This window comes from Aptenodytes forsteri, unplaced genomic scaffold (genome assembly GCF_000699145.1).
Source record: "Aptenodytes forsteri isolate BGI_AS27 unplaced genomic scaffold, ASM69914v1 Scaffold82, whole genome shotgun sequence".
NCBI lineage: Eukaryota > Metazoa > Chordata > Aves > Sphenisciformes > Spheniscidae > Aptenodytes > Aptenodytes forsteri.
The window spans coordinates 6834638-6851186 of NW_008795490.1; the positions used below are offsets into that span (position 1 = coordinate 6834638).

The 16549-nt window shown below is 42.5% G+C and overlaps 1 protein-coding gene across 1 annotated transcript in view; it reads left to right on the plus strand.

The window, feature by feature from the left end:
* The first annotated feature begins 174 nt into the window (after nt 1-174).
* HIVEP2 (human immunodeficiency virus type I enhancer binding protein 2) overlaps nt 175-16549 on the plus strand; it is a 130982-nt gene continuing 114607 nt past the window's right edge. Inside the window, exon 1 of the mRNA XM_019472638.1 lies at nt 175-242. The gene's annotated coding sequence lies outside the window, so the exon portion shown is untranslated. The remainder of the gene's footprint in view (nt 243-16549) is intronic.

Below are 16549 nucleotides of genomic sequence, written 5' to 3' on the forward strand. Positions count from 1 at the left end.
CAGCCGATAGCCTCTCTATTGCTCTGCTGTGGTGGCGATGCCAGAAACACAAGCGTTTTAATTTTTTTTTTTTTCTTTCCCCTTGGAGAAGTCACTGAGAAGAGAATACAGTTATGTGGCAATGGCTTGCTCCACAGAGCATGTCACTGGATACAGCTCAGCTGCAAAGACCAGGATGGTCAGGTGATGATTTGCCTTGGAGAGACTACATCACTTGCATAATATAGAGGACACACTGTCAGGTGGGCATTCAGGGATCCTGGAATACGGTCCCAATAGTGCTGAATAATGCTGAATATACAGGGCCTGAACAGATTTCTTTGCCTTGTTGGAATACGGAGGCTTGCTTCTTGCAGAGCATTGACAGGAAACCTGTTTAACCCTCTCCGGCTGCTGCTTTTATGGTTCGTGACCAAAACAGGGATATGAGTAAGAATGGTTTTTGAGAAACACAAGCATTTTGCAGCTAACTCAGGGAGGAGGATTTTGTCTCATCAAAGTCAGCCAAAACATTAAAGCAATACAGCGTTCTTGCAAGTGAAATTAATTGGTTCAATATTCAACTGTTTTTCTCTAATGATTGGGGGGGCGGGTCACTCTTTTAAAAAATAAAACGCATATGCACTGGGGAGTTTGCATATTGTGGTGTGCGAAGGGGCACTGAGTAGTCTAGAGCACAGTATCTTGAATTTGAAAGATTTAATTAACTTTGAATGTAAACAGTGCTGGTGCAGTTGCTTATTCATTTGTTTAATGTTACATAGGCATATTATTTGAGGAGCGGCTTTTGTCTGGGTTCTGTAATGAGCAAGTTCTGGCTTTACCTCATTAATCTATCACACTACCTAGCTAAATAACTGTTGTTTTTAACAAGCTGGAGTTATGTAACATGAATCATGCCTGGCGAGATGCTTGCAAGCAGGGAAAAGCAAGATAGGCAAAGAAATAATGGCACTCAACCTTTTGCGGAGTAGGATATGACTGGGTATTGAAATGAAATGCTGTGTGTTGGTACTCTCAGCCGTACAGACGAGGTCCAGCTATTCATGATGAGGATGTGTCTTGAAACAAAGTCTTGGGATGGAAATGTTTAGCAGACAGAAGAGTGAATTTGCTCAGGCATGTGCAGTCCTTGGAGGGTTTTGTATATGTGCATGCCAAATTCCACCCCCCCTCCACCACCCCCCGCCCCCCGCCGTTGTTTTTGCTGATGAGCTGTGATTGCCCCTATAAAGTGTTATATAAATCTCTTTTCTTCTTTTAAATATGCCCCTATAGGGTCATTAGGCAAGTATATACTACAATAATCCCCTGTCTCAAGGGATGTTACAACCAGTTTATGGAAAAGGGGAAGCAAGTAATTATATGAATGCGTTGGAATAAAAGCAATTGATTTTAAGTTAAATGTTCATTTAATAATATTTCCTTGACAATTTTCTCTGCTGTTTCTCGGTTTTGATCTTCAAAGTCATGCTGAGTTGTTAAGCCTGGGATGACCTTTTGCATTGGTGGTGTAGATACAAATATTAAATAATAATATTAGGAAATAAAGGCATGAGAATAACAGGTCTTTAGTAAAGGAGTGGGAATAATGACTTTTTAGGAAAGGAATGGTTTAGTGCTCCTGAATTCCCCTTCAAACTGTTCTGCTCTGTCTTGTTTTGACCAAATAATTCTGTATTTTCCCTTCCTTTCACCTATAGGTGAAATAGCTGTAAACAGTGGCCTAGGGTTATTAACTACTGTATTTTGAGATTTTATTGTTACTAACAACAAATATTCAAAAATGAGTGCTGATATTGATGGTCTTCTCTTATATACTACTGTATGTGCATATGTACACAGTGGCGGATTATGGGTTAGTCCAGACGACAGCTGAGGTGTTACAATGAGAAACAGTTACATCTGTAAGTCGCTTCTGTAGCTAGCACCGTTGCTGATAATCTCAGCAGGGAGAAGAGGAGATGAGCAAGCAGAGAGGGAAACATGTATTTTCTCACACAGGAGGCCATTCAGGTCATGGCCAAGGGGTGTCGAAAAGGCACTATAAGGAAGTGGACCGTGTTGCTCTCATTATGTCCTTATTTTCCAAACAAATGCAGGATTTCTCTTGGACTGTCAGTGCAACATCCTTCAGGAGGAACTTGCTTTTTATGAAAACTTAAATTTCAGTCTTCAGGAGAATTTTCATTTATTGTACTGAATTGACTTAGTTTTGTGTAGTCACGTGTTACTGTTACAACGTAGAAGCCGGGGATCTAAGTAGTGGCATATAAGGACACCAAGATCTTGTAGGTGGAGAAAGACCTTTTCCTGAATCTGCATGATTATAACCAAATATAGAGCTCATCAAATGCTTTACGCTTTACTTCTGACTCCGTAGTGGTTGTTGACTGGCTAATAGTAATGTCTTTTCTGCAACTCCATGATTTTCTTAATGTGGATGAATATTATGTAGGGGCATCATATAAAATTATTGAAATTTCTGTGCACACTGTCAATAATAGCATGAGTGCAATTTTCCAATGTGGTTAATTAGGAGGGTCTGAGTGTCCTTTACTTGAATTCCCCTTGCTCTTTTGGATGAGAAGTCCTTGTGGTTTTGCTAAGAGCCGAGACTTGTAAGACCAGGAGGGTAGGAGGGAGCACCGTGGGGGTCACAGGAGTTTTCACCCCACATTTTTGTACAGTCTATGGGATGGGCATAGCTGCAAAGGAGGTTGTGGTGGCTGCCTGCTGCGTTATGTTGTCTGGTGAGAGCCTGTGCCTGCAGGCCTTCACTGGGGGGTGAACGGGGGTGGGCTGAGGGCTCCCGGGGTGTGAGCCAGGGTGTGAGCCGTGGCTGGGGGGGGGGGGGGGGCGGCCACGGCAGATGGGCGCTGCTGGGCTCGGCGCCCAGGAGGAGCAAGGGTTGTTCACTGTCTCCCGGGGGAGGTGTGGGCTGGCCTTGATTTCTGGTGGAATTTCTGTTTAAATCAGTGTGATCTGAGTGAGCAGAGTAGGGTGAGTGTGTGGCTGCCAGGTGAAAGAAAGTAATTGCCATGAGTGACACTGATGCACAGGCTGGCGGTGCGCACCGGCAGGAGCCACGGCAGATGGGCGCTGCTGGGCTCGGCGCCCAGGAGGAGCAAGGGTTGTTCACTGTCTCCCGGGGGAGGTGTGGGCTGGCCTTGATTTCTGGTGGAATTTCTGTTTAAATCAGTGTGATCTGAGTGAGCAGAGTAGGGTGAGTGTGTGGCTGCCAGGTGAAAGAAAGTAATTGCCATGAGTGACACTGATGCACAGGCAGGGAGGGGGTGTATCTGCATGTGTGTGCAGGCAGTGGCTTGCTCAGGAGTAAACCTCTCACGTCCTGAGGTCCTTGAATAGATCTTCAGAGGTTAATAGTCCCGGTCATAACACTCTGCAGAGAGGGATTTCTTGCCCTGCAAGTTGCTGTCCACAGTTGTTCCATTTTCCTTGCTTTTGTTAAAAGCCTGTGTATCTTGTCTGTTCAAACCCTGAAGTGTCTTCAGGTTATCAAGTTGTTCCCGTATTGCAGCAAAACTTGAAATAGTTACCAACTCAGTTTCACCATTTTTGCCAGTTAAAAAAAGGTGAAATTTAATTTACACTAATTATTTAACTACATGAGATGCTCGGCATGAAAATGACTAGGTGCAAATTAAGATTAAATAAGGAAAGGAGAAAAATACCTTGTGCATTACATTTTTCATATTTAATGTTCTATTTGTATTTCATTACCAGTCCATCTGCAAGAAGACTTCTCGTAGCAGATTGAAGCGTTTTTTCAAGAAAAAACCCAAATGTATAGTTAGGCTGATAAAAACAAAGTTTTATTCTGAATAGATTAAGACGGGAGAGTTTTAATAAAATCTTCTCATTATTGCAGGCTTACTTTCTCTTAACTCTGGTTACACTATATGCCTTGGTATGATCTCTGGAGCCATGCAGTGGCCACACTTTCTCCAGGTTGTCTTGCTGAAGCACATTTTGTTGCCTCCCCAAAGCTATTGTGTGTGTGAAATCAGCCTTTAGGTAATACCGAACTTTGTATAACATGTAACCTGAGTGCGTTCATGGTCTTAGCTCCTCGTCACAGGAATGGATTTCAGAGCGTTTGCCTGGTTCCTGTAGTTGTGCTTGTTGCAGTCCTGCTACCCCACAGCCTGTCCCCTGTGAATGTGCCGCTGCTTTGGGAGAGACGGTTCACGAGTCGTGATGGCTCCGCTGCTTGTGGGGATGAGAAGCAAAAGCTTTTGTGCAGTCGTAGACAAGACTAGCTGTGGGCGTGGGTTGAAGGCACCATCAGCCTTACCAGGGTGAGCTCAACACCGTAGTGGTGTTGCCACGGTACATGTTTCTTTGGAAGCACCAATACAACACACTTCTGTATTGTGGAGAACTTGTTTCACCATCCAAAAATATGTGTGCTGACCCTGGCTTTGAACCTTCCCAAACTTTGGGGATGTTTGTAGCAAGACTTTCCTTTGTGAATGGAATTTGTAAGTAAGTGTGGCATGAAAGATTTGGTTTATTTGCATGGAACATGCTTGCTTGAGCAGTTGCTTTCCACAGTGCAGCGCTTGTAGATTAAAATCCTTTCTGTTGTGGCTGTGCCCGTTCAATTCCTTCTGTAGCAAGTCAGTTTTGCTGGCGTACTGCAGTAAGGTGCCTGGTTGCATTAGTGAGAAAGGAAATTTTTCATTTCCGCTGATGTGTCATTCTTGTAGATTCAAAATGGTAATGACAATTTCTTATAACCATTTTTTAAAGATACTCTGAAAACTAGAATAACACTTCCTGCTTCAATGTATGTTTTATTTCACCTGTAAAACTGCTTTTAATTCACACATTTGCACTTGGAATTTGAATGCTTTGCATCGAAACTAGAAATAACAGTGTCATATGCATGGAATATACCTTTTAGTTTATGGTGGCGTGTTTTACTGTCTGTGATGTGTGATCACACAAGCTCAACAGTACACAGCTGACTTGACGTATTTACTGTAATTCACTACCTAAGGAAATATGGTCTAGTGATTAGCAGGCTGGGCGGGGACTTAATACCCATCGGTTCAGTTCCTGGTTCTGCTACACAGTTCATGAGTTTGGGGTAAGATTCACAACACCTTACACTGATTTTCATGTGAATTATATTCACAAATATGAGTTAGGCACAAAAATACCATTGTTGTGCAGTATTCTCTTTGTGTCAGTTCCACTTCCTTATTTTACAGAGATGTCATGTAGACAGATGCTGTATTCTGCTATTGATCCGTAGGGAGCCAATAGGGGTTTTGTGCTAAAACTGACTGCGGGATTTGAACCTTAATTTTTTTTTTTGTTTGTGTGTCTGTTTTTAAGTGACCATTCTCAGACCGATCAATAGTTGCGCTATTTGCTATGAGCACCTCTGCTCACAGTATTTACGCTATTAAAGATCATACAAGTCATCACAGAAGTCAGGCTAGATGCTGCTCTGGAGTCCAGTTCTGTCTCCTTTACTTAAGAGTGAAAATAGCCCAACTAAGGCACAGTCAGCAGCTAAGGCGTTAGAGAAGGGCAGCATGCATAGTCCTGGATCCAGATGTTAAATGCTGTGTTTAGAAGAAGAAAGGGTAAATTTTCTTCCCAAACAAATTGGTAAAATTCAAGGTGGAAATTTGTAATGTTAGACATTGTATTACGGTGAGTGTTAGAGTGAGTAGCAGCTTTGCAGAGTGGAGGGAAGAGATACTTCTGCTGTTGAGTGAGTGCATGTGGGCAATGCAGAACATCCAGATTTTACTCTGGCTTTGTGCAACTTTGTGAAATTTGCATTTTGAAGTACCTGGGCAATGGAAAGAGTAACTGCCTGCGCAAAGTCTTGCTTAAGATAGCTAGTGGGAACACTACAAAATGTTTGGGGGTCTATAGGGCACACCAGCGCTTCCTAAATCAGCAGAGTGCCCACAGGGATGCTCTCAGCCTCGCCTGCGCTAAACCTTTGGGAGATGCGAATCAGTTTGGCACCATGGACAGCCTGGAAGCCACCCCGATTTATGCCAGGTGATGGTCTGTCCCTCTGCATCTGAAGAGAACATAGTTGCTCTGCTTTTCCTCCTGATTCGGGATGTTGTGACTGAGCTCTGTAAATGTCAGCGGTGGCAGTGGGAGTGTTCAGGAGACCTGCAGATGGGGCCGGTTTTACACAGTACACGTAACCTTTACCATGTCCACTCATTAGCAACACATACTTCTCACTAAGGGACATTTCTGAGAAAATGTTAATCATCATTGCCACATGCACAGAGCTCATAGTCTTTCACAACCGTATTCCAGTGGCTGAGAGCGGGCAATGCCAGGGGACTGCGGTGCCCGGCAGCTCCCAGCTGCCCGGGTCACAGTGGTCAGGCTTCGACCTCACCAGCGAGAGAAGGCAGACCACCAGTGGCCTTGTCTTCTCTCTCCCACAGGTTTTTTTTTTCCCGTTTGCTAGTTTAAGACTTAAACAGGAAGAATTTAAGTAATTAAAGTAATTAAACTTATGCTCTCGATACTGCTTGTCTTGTTTTCCTCAGTGTGGTCAGCGATGCTTCTGGTGTACTCGGGAGGATGTCCTGCCTGTTCACAGTCCTGTCTGCTTGTCTTGTCCTCTGCCCGGCAACTTTTGTTGCTTGGATGCCTCCTACGTGCGGCTAGGCCCATCTTTGCCAGTTTGATGAGCACATTGCTTAGCAAATGAAGAAAATGCTATGGCAGGTGGAAAACATACCACACAGACCCAGTGAAAAGAGAAGCCCGTAAATACCTGCCAGATGTATCTGGTGCTTACTTAGCAAAACCCCTAAGTGCAACTTTAATTTCGGGCAGATTCTGAAGACGTAGTGAAATCACTGGGTCCCACACATGCTCCTGAAGTTAAGTATATGCTTATATACTTTATGAATAGAAATGGCTTATTGAGCTGGAGCCAGCGTGGGGAATTTTGGGACTCCTGCTGTTCTGCTTACAGTATTTTGCAGAGTTTAAGGCTGTAGAATGGCACCAACTGGATCCACAGAACAATCTGCTCCTGTTCCCATGAACTCCAAATTATTTTCCTTCTCACATGCAAAGTTGTACCAAGAGCTGCATTTAAAAACCCATCTGTTGTCCATATTATATCAATAAGAAGAAAAATTTTAGACTTCTAAAATATTCTGGTTACGTGTTCCATCCTGCTGTCATCTGTCTTTCAACTACAAGCCCTTTCTTGTAGTTGCACTTACTTCTAGCCACTCAGATCTTTTCCCTCCCACCAACAGATGAAACTCGGAGTTACCTAAACTGCAAAAGTGGAAGCAGGATGCTTACAAACTGGTGATGGAAAGAAATTACCGCTTTCAAAATAAGATGCTTTTGATAGTACAAAATAAATAAATTGATATAATAGTTTTTTCTTATCAAGTGTGGGAATAAGTAATAAATTACTTTAAGAGTTGTTTCTTCATATTTTTCATTACACAGTATATTTGAAGTATCTCCAATGTCTATATACGTTTTAATATAATTTGTGACACAAATATGTGATGTGTAACAAAATGTAGCAATTTTTAATTGTTTTTTTAATTTTTACAGCAAAAATAAGATTATAATTCCAGTGCTGCTGATCATAATTCACCTGCTGCTGATCATACTTTTCTGTGTTGCAGTGGCAGTAGCACAAACATATTTCTTGGCAGATACACTGCTTTTCCACAGGGCAGCAGTAAGTTCATCTGTCTTGTTTATTTTAGTTTTGTTGTTACATTTTGGTAAAACAGCCAATTGTGACAGAACTAGAGAGACAATATCATATCGTTTCAGGTTTGCAAGGTTTTCTTTGCAACCGTAATGAGTACTCAGGGGTGTGCTCGTGTGTGTGTGTATTTACATCTGTTACAGCTTCGTGGCTTTTCTCCCACTGTTTTCCAAGCAGTAGCTTCTCACTGAGGGCTTCAGGATTTTTCAAATACCGCACTGTGTCCTCGCTGGAAAACTCCATGGTAGACACTCAGGCGATGGGAGCTTCGTAGCCTTCTCCCAGTGAGATATAGATCAGAAACTCAAACTGTCCATCTCATGATGGTTGGATAGCTAGGCCGTAGACCTCTGTTCATGAGAAATTCAGTGCTGACACCTGTCTCTATTCCTCGTCAGTCCCCTGTAAGGATTCATGCTCAATATTAGAGCAGCATCTCTGTTGGGAGGTGACCAGTCTCGTTCAGTTGTTCCCCAGTATGAAGAACACAAAAGCCTTCACTGCGTGTGGTTAATTATCTGCTAAACAGCTCATCTTACCAGGACTTCTGTTTCCAATACCTAAAACCTAGACTCTTATCCCAGTCTCTCTTCAACGATTTAGTATTTCCAGGGATTCAGTTGAACGGTACCTCTCCTGAAGCCATCCCCTTGGAAACGGAAGGTCCCTGATGGGGGAGCGTTCGGCAGGAGCCATTCCTTAACAGGTTAGTGTGTGGCCCATCAATGTCCGTTCACAGATTCCCAGTCTTGGAGAGGTCACTTTCTGGGATTAGATAAGGGAGGTGAATCACTCAGAGGAAGGTCCTGATACAGAAGGTTTCTCCCCATATAGAAAGATTTTGAGGACAAGATTTGGACTAGGGATAACCCCACACAGAGCGACTGACAGATTTCAGACTTCAGCGAGGGAATAACTAGCTCCTGAATTTAAATGCTTGGATCAAAGGGCAACACTGTGTTCCTCTGTTTATCAGGACATTAAATAAGAGTAGTTCAGTTTTAGACAAGCAGTTGGTAGGACCCCTGTTGCAATGCTGCTGGAATGTGGGAGGAAGGTCTCGGGATAAAACATTGGTGGAAACAGCAGATGAAAAGGACTTAAGGCAGACCACTGAAAGGAAGATATAATTAATGTAGCTGTGGAGTTCTGGTATGGTCGTATGTTGTCCAGTATTTACCTGATACTTTCAAAGAAGCCTAGAGATGTCACGGACCTTTCTGTTACCGAATTTCAGTCTTGAACATTTGTGGGTAGAGAATTGTAAAGCAGCGAGCATTTTCACAACTCTTTCTGGGTGTTATATATTTCTATAAAATAAACTGTATCTGCTGTTTATTGATTTGTCCCCTGAATGTAAAGGCTTTGAAGTTTGGAATTGTGCACGGGTTACTGTTTTTAAATGTATAATGAGTACTGGGTATAGGATGTATAGAAAGCAAACCGATGTCTGCAGTAGTAGATCTTTGTAGCAATAACACAAGACTCAGAAGAGACTATTTGGGAGTGCCCGGCATGGAGGGACATGGAAGCAGGCAGGGGGCCACGGGGAGGGCTGGGCACTCGGTCTGAAGCAGCCGCGCGCTGGGCAGCAAAGCCTAACTCCAGGAACAGCTCTAGCAGGGATATCGCCCAGTCAGTGCTTTTATACGTCTTGACTTACAGCACCGACATTCAAATTCAGGTCAAAGATGGAAGAGTGGTGGGACAGAAGGTCATCGAGGCGTCGCTGTGAGGCAGTGGTACGTGTGTGTATTTGCGAACCTTCCCACTCCCCTAGTTTTCTGCTCCTTCAGTACGGCACCCACCAGATGCAATAGAAAACACCTCCATTTTTTCGGTGTGCGGCAGAAATCATGAACCCCAGCTTCCTGTAGGTGCCTGTCTTTTGGATGCAGTCCCTGGCTGTGTTTGGGCTGCTGTGTAAAAGGAAGCAAAGGACTGGCGCTTGAACTGACGGCCAGGTCGCACTGGCTAGGTCACATCCGCACTGCTAAGGCAGCCCTCCTGACAGCAGACTTGTCTTCTGAGGAGGCGGCTGGAGTGGTCCAAAAACACGCAGAAGGCGAGCTTTCAAGCAGTGTGCTGCAGTGCTCAAACTTGCTTCCTTTCCCACTTCTATTTAGCCATATGGGTGCACCTGTAGTTGTGAACTTCAGCTTTCAGCAGTTTTGCATCTCCGTACATCTATTTTATCTGTGGATTCTGCGCTGTCTTATGAATCAACATGGAAGGTTTTTCCCTTAATGCGGACGCTGATCATCTTCTCTCTTGTCTCTTTGAGCACAAGTTGGAATCGGAAGGAGGTTCTGGCAACTGAGTAATTCTGAGATTGCTACCTCTTTGTTAAATGTCTTTGGAGAAATTATTAGGGGAAGACAAGACAGACACAGGCGTGACATTAACACACAGTGTGTGATTGCAGGTTTTTTTTATATAGGAAAGAAGGCTACAAAAGAGATCTTGGGAGGAAGGCAGAATTTATTCCTTTGAGAATACTTTCCGGATAGGAAGCTGTGTGAAAATGGTAAAATGTTGGAATTGTGTGATATGAGTGATTTTTTTATTACGGTGACTTATTTCCCCTGTAGTAACGTCTAAAGGCTTCTATGAAGATGTAGGCTTCCTTGCCTTTACATCCTCAGACACGCGGAATTTACAATGTAGTATCTGATAGATGAAGATAAAGAGAGGAAAGAAATGTTATCACAGGGATCAAAGAGACAGATTGTGAGATGCCCTCCATGGTCAGATATGGAATCTGTGGCAGCGAAGAGCTCAATCTGTTTCTCAAGTCCTATGAGCTGGTAGCACTCCCAGCACCATACATCGCTTAGCAGCACAGAGGTCAATCTTGCGATACTGTGTGAGCCTTTAGCTCCATGTTAAACCTTCAGCAAACCTTTTTCCAGCGAAGCTTTTGACGTATTTAAAGTTTATTACATGTATCTGTGTTGCGATTCAGACCTAAATTTGTTTTATTCTGAGGCTTAAAGGTTCCATCTGACATAAAGCACATTGATTTTGGGGAAGGTTTATGGAATAATGTCAGATGCCACTATTTTAAAAAATGTCACTGCCTTGTAAAAGTGAATTTCTTGTTTCTTTGTCTAGTAACATATTCAGAGCACTTGAAAGGAAGTTTTGGAATAAGGAGATTTCTACCCTGGGGGGGTAGTATCCTGTGCTTTCGTTAGGTCATGTCAGGCCATTGTTTTGCTTTTCTTATCGTAAAGATCCTGTGTCTTTATTCGTGCTCAGCTGTGGACTTGAGTTTCCTGGAAGAAAGTGAAATAATTAAGAATTAATACTACAAAATCATATGCTCTCTGTTTGTAGCTACATTTGTTTAGTTGAAGGCAGTTCTTACCTGTAGTTATATATAGTAATAGGTGGTGTAGGTACATACCGGTAATAAGTAGTATCTTGTATCTGAGGTTCTCGGTATAGCTGAAGAGAAATACGATTATTCTCTGTAACTATGAGAAAACATAGACTGAGAGATTCAAGGTCACCCATCAAATGGCTAGTAAAACTGGGGTCTCTTGTTCCCTGCTGGTTTTCACCCCTAACTGCCAGCTGATGTTCTCAGTGGCTTTGTCTCTGCTAGTGGATTACACAGTGGCAGGGTATGGGAAAGGGCACGTTTAATTTATTGGTCTAGATGCAGCCGCTGGGGAGGACGGTTAGGTACGCAGGGTGGTTTATCAGAAGAAGTCATTAAAGTAGGGTGATTAATGTGGTGCCAGAGAAGGGCATGCTGTGTGTTGTGCTGGCTCTTAAAATCTGCGAACTGCTACACAAGGTCACACAGTCTAAATACGGTCCTGGTGAGAGGAGTTGAGGAGGAAGAGGGCACTGCCAGCCTAAATTGAGAGCTTATATTGCTGTGCAGCTGTGTCATGTGATGGAGGAACACCTCCCTAATGACTTGCTAATGGGATGGTCAAAGCCTGTCTGTCTTGCCTGGTAAATCTGGCTTGGTTCTGGTGTGACAGAGCTGAGACATTAATATAAGTGATGCGAGCAATAGCTTCCCTGGTCACGGCCTGGGATGCATGCACCTGCTTTGCAAATAAGCAGAATTTCTAGCACCGACAGTGAGATGCCTTTCCCCAGAACTGAATTTATCGTTAAATAGGAGGCATGAGAAGGCGAGGCTTGTTAAGTCTCATATGTATGGGACTCTTGCTTTGAAATGTGTTATTCCATTTCTTCCAAGTCTTCCTCGGGGAAACATTTAATTTGGATTTCCTATGCATTTTACCATCGATTCTTCAGTTGTCACTATCTGCCTCTAGATTACGGCCGTAGTTTCTGTCTACTTTATTCTGTCAACCACTGCCACTCTGCTTTCAGGCTGCACCGTGACGCGTAGGTTGTATGCCATGTAAAGAAGAAGGCAGAAGTCTTGGTAGACGCTGGGAGCAGAGCAGGGGTGCTGTAGGTGACCCTATAAATCAGATGATAGGTGCGCAGCAGCTGGCGGATCTGGTGGCCCACCAGGTTAGCACAGAAACTGCCTCCCGCACAGACCTCATTTTTCGAACTAAGGACCAACATGCTCTCATACAAACAAAAATAAATAAATAAATTGCACCTAGGGTATTGCAGTCTTTCCAGGGGACAGCTCTGACTGAGAGAAGCTGAAGAAAAAACTCCTGGCAGAGGTTATACTGAGGCCTTTTATGTATGTGGCAACATCAGAAAGAGATGAAGCTGCACAGCCGTATGAATAAATGTGCAGAATCTGAAACTTGCACTTCTGGCTCATCTATCACATACTATCCTTCTATAGTGCGAGATGAAATGTCCAGCACCAAATCTAAGCTGCCTTCAGCAGATGCGCCATTACCTTCTGTCTCAGTGCGTGGCTGTAATCTCATCCTGAAAAATAAGATTTTACCTTCCACTTACCCTTCTGGAGACAGCTTGTCAGAGCAACATGGTACGGCAAACTTATCCTGCTTAATGTCAGCTAATTAAATTCATTTTTGAATATAGTACTAAGCCAATTTAATTCTGTCTTTCAGAGCCTGCAGAGACAGTTGTGACTCTCAGATGGGTTTCTGTCTCTGATTAGTGATCAAATCTCTTTGTGCCTTTTTAGACTGACTCTCCGTCTGTCTTTTTCTGCGTGTCTCTCACCTGTACTTGTGATGTTAGGGAATGGGGTGTTTTTTCCCATGCTTTCAAAGCCCCAGCATCTACTGTCACACTTGACAACATACTCTGTTTTATGACTTTTGTTCTCTGAAATGAAAGTTTCATTACCGCTGCTGGAATAGAAATGGAAATTATTGTGAAATACTCTTGGTGTTAGATTTTGATTTCAGAGGTTGTTTTTCAAAAGTGTTGATCATTGGAGGGATGGGTATTCGAGTGACCTTCTAACTCTGAGTTTGTATACCAGCCTCCGGATGATCATCCACATCGCAGTCCAAGTGCAACAGCCTCCAGTAATGTTTACTGTCTGTCACTCTCAATATATTTTGTGATCACTAACATTCATGAAAAGGAGGGGCAGAATTAGAAAACAAAATAGTCAAAAAAAGAGAAAGGTCAAAGGAAGTCATAGTGTGGAAAAGAGCAATACACTTGATTAATTAAGTAGTGCTGGTGGAGTGTATCATGCCAGAGACAATCTGATGAGTATTTTTTTATTTTAAATGCCCTCTGTGCAGGTTATCAAAGAAAGGAAAAGAAAAAATATTATTTGTCTGGAGATTTTAATGCATTCTTTTTCCTGCTGCTCTGGCATGTCCCTCGCTCCTTTTGTGCAGCTTTGTGCCAGGGACTGCCTCTGATCTGCTGTTTCTAAATCCCCTGACACCGTCGGACGGCAGATTGGTGTGCATCACCGTGGAACCTCCTGCTGCAGTTTACCCCCTGTTTTCAGCTGCATTTTCTTTCTCTCATTCTCCTCCCGCTTCCCCTCCCACTTGTTGATGCGGCTTATTTGTGTTTGGGCATTACAAGCGCAGAACTGAATTGCCGTTACCAGCAACGTAATTCCCCGTTACTGAGAAACTACTGCTCTTGTTCCTTCCAGAGTATAGCTGGAGTGTATGGGGAGACATGGTTTGAGAAGAAGCTTGTATCGTCATTGTGCACCGTGCTTGTTCTCTACAGAGAAGAGGGCTTCAGTCTGCGTGGATGTCGGTCTGACATATTTTACAGGCAGTTGATTCATCCATCCGTTTTTTGTGTTGCATAGTAAAGTATACGAGTGCTGTCATGTCTGTAATGTAGCTTTTGATGTCAGAGAGAACTAAATACCAGTTTTCTCAACCTTTATTGAAATAATGCTGAAGTTCTGAAACAGAAAGACAGATGCCAGGAAAGTAAGACTTGAGACTGTAAATTTTTTCTTAATTCCTTAAATTTGTTGAGAGGAAAGGAGAGGAAAGTTTTTTCAGATCATTAATTACATTTTTTCTTTCATTTTAAATTATATTTTTCTGAAAGGCTATTCACAGGTATATCTTTTTGAAATTAGAAGCTATAGTTTTTTAAAAATTCATAATAAAATATATGTATCTGGGGAGTTTTTTAGGCTTAATACTTAGACCTGATTTTAGTAAACAATTCAATGCCTGTATCTAATCAATCTAAGCATTTGGTTTAGGTACTTTGACCATTTTGTAAGTCCTTGTTCATTTTTCAATGAGCAAATACTATTTATTGAAGGTGGAGAAAGAATTGCCAAAACCCTGCTAAGTCCTAGAGCACAGCAGTGGTTTTATAGGCGCTTTCTAAATACTTGTGTTTGTAAGGCCTCTTCAGCTCTGTTGGTGTGAATATGCTGTGGGCATTAATATGAATATTTATAATGCAGAAGATTGCATATTTGCTTCCTCAGTGCTGCATTTTGTTGTAAGAAAGGAGTTCTTTGGGGTGAGAGAGTAACTGATCTGTAGTTTAGTATGTATAAATAAAGTTTTAGGATTGTCTTAAGACTGATAGACTCAGTTTTGAGAAGTGATGGCACACTTATGTGCAAGTAAGTTGGCAGCAAAAATTACGTTTCAGCTTCCATTAATTTTTCTAACTGTGCCTAATGTTTGCATTTCCTTAAAACATTGCTTGTGAAAATGAAGGTCTTAATTGATGGCACTGGAGATTACCACTGTCTAGCCATAGAAAATAAACAGTTTGGACAAGAACTGTGTGTATTTTCTTACAATTCTCTCTTTCTGTAGAGACTATATTGATTTGTGTGTTTAGTTCCCAATCTTTCTCCCACCAAGATTTTAAGTGCTGGGTCCCCAGTGTATTCCTGTCAACACTAGCTATTTCCATAATTGCCAGAACCATGTACTTAAATACCTCCCATATAATTTCCATTTTCAGATTTCACAACGGCTTCCATGCTTCTGTTTCACCTAGAAAGACTTTGTCTGTGCCTTAAAGAGGCTATTCTACAACTTGCAATTTCTAAGTGTATTTTTGGGACTTTGGTGTTTCTTTCTCACCGAAGGAAAGGCACTAGGAAGTCTCTGCCAGAAAGATCTTTGTGAAAGATCTTGAAAGTTGTCAGGTTCACAAGTAGTTCAGTTGACTCTTAGCAGCTGCTCCTTAGTCCCTCCTGCTCTGCCAGAAGTGGTTTGTTTTGAGCAGTTTTAGCTTTCTCCTACGTGGTCTCCGAGATCCCTCCATCTCAAATGTGAGAGAGAGGCAGTAAGCGCTGGAAATGGAGCACGACTTGTGGCCTTGAAAATCTGGACCATGGCTTTGACCTGGCCAAAGAAGAGCATAAAGACTCAGTGAAGGAATCTGAGCAACAAAAGGGAATCAAATGGAGAGTTACAAACTCATTTCCTACAGGACACTGAAGAGCAGGAAGCCAATGGTGGCTGGTGGCAGTTTACCAACCTGAATTAGGTTTGAACTGGTTCACTAGAGATGAAAGACTGCATTTCACTTGGTTCCATGTGTTGCGATATATTTCTGTTCATGATGTAGCTACTTCGTGGTCATTCTATTTGATTCACGTGGTGATTTAGGACTTTTGTTTTAGAGTATTCATTTTTCAAGAGTGCCATTAACAGGCGGCAAGAAAAAAGAAAGGAAAAGTGTTTAAATAAATTATTCACTTGAAAGGTTCTGGTAGTTTTTTTGAAAGGTAAATGAAGTGATGCAAGGTAAATAATGAGGTGCAGTCATTAGGGACAGATTGATTAAATGACTCCAAGTAAATCTGCAAGCAGAAAAAGAATGAGTTGCATGTCTTACTGTATTTTCCTGTTGAAGACAGCTGGCCATGTTTAGCAGCATCCTTTTCTGGGGAGGATGCTACAAATGACTTCTCTGGGAGGGAAGATTCTTTTTAAGCCTCCAGTGGGTTGAGAAAGAATTGCTTTTGTAGGTAAAACAGAGTTATTAGGAAGCAAAATTTAAGCAGTTCAATAGAATGGATCTATCTAACACTCAGAAAAATGTCTGTTTTAGGGAAACTACTTTATAACATCAAGCCTGGATGTGAAGAGTTTGGGATGTATGTTCCTTAAAAATTCTAAGTGTACTTTGTACGTTAAAGCTGTCCACCAAATCTAGATAATGCTTTCTTATTCTTTTGTACCTATGTGTATCTGGGAATGCAGATACCTGGTCATCTTTTGGCATTTCTGAAAATGAGGGACTCGTGAGCCCTCTGCATGTGCTTTCTGGCAGAATTCCCTGGCAGGTGAGTGGTTTCCACATGTTCGTGCTCTGTTGGTTAGGTCAAAAGCGCTGCGAGTTTTGTGGTGTTTCAGCCGTACTGCGAGCGCCCACAGCCAGCCG